The sequence below is a fragment of the Trypanosoma equiperdum genome (genome assembly GCF_001457755.1).
Source record: "Trypanosoma equiperdum strain OVI genome assembly, contig: ctg_47, whole genome shotgun sequence".
Taxonomy (NCBI): Eukaryota; Euglenozoa; class Kinetoplastea; order Trypanosomatida; family Trypanosomatidae; genus Trypanosoma; species Trypanosoma equiperdum.
Window position 1 is genome coordinate 1311 of NW_027124398.1, and position 371 is coordinate 1681.

The following is a 371-nucleotide window of genomic DNA, read 5'->3' on the forward strand; positions in this document are numbered from 1 at the left end:
GCCGACTCCATAATTGAGGAAGGGTCTCAAAACACAGTGAGTCATGTAAGTGCGGCATGTCTCTTTTCAGAAGCGCTGCATGGAATACCCTTCGGTGTGAAGGCCCTCAAAGCGTTGGCGGCAGCGAATGTCTCGGATGCCTCTAAAGCGAGAGAAGGTTGCCAAGATGCCGTGAGACGAGCGGAGGATGCCTTTTCGAGTACTCCCAAGGTGGAGGAGGCCGTCGGACGCGCTCGCGCTGCCCTAAAGGAAGCAGAGAGCGCGGAGAATGCCGCCAAGACGGCCCTGTCGGATGTGGAGCAATACGCGGCCCGTGCCCCACTGCTCGCAGCCGGAAAGACCGCTCCGGTTGATGATTATCTGAAAAGTGT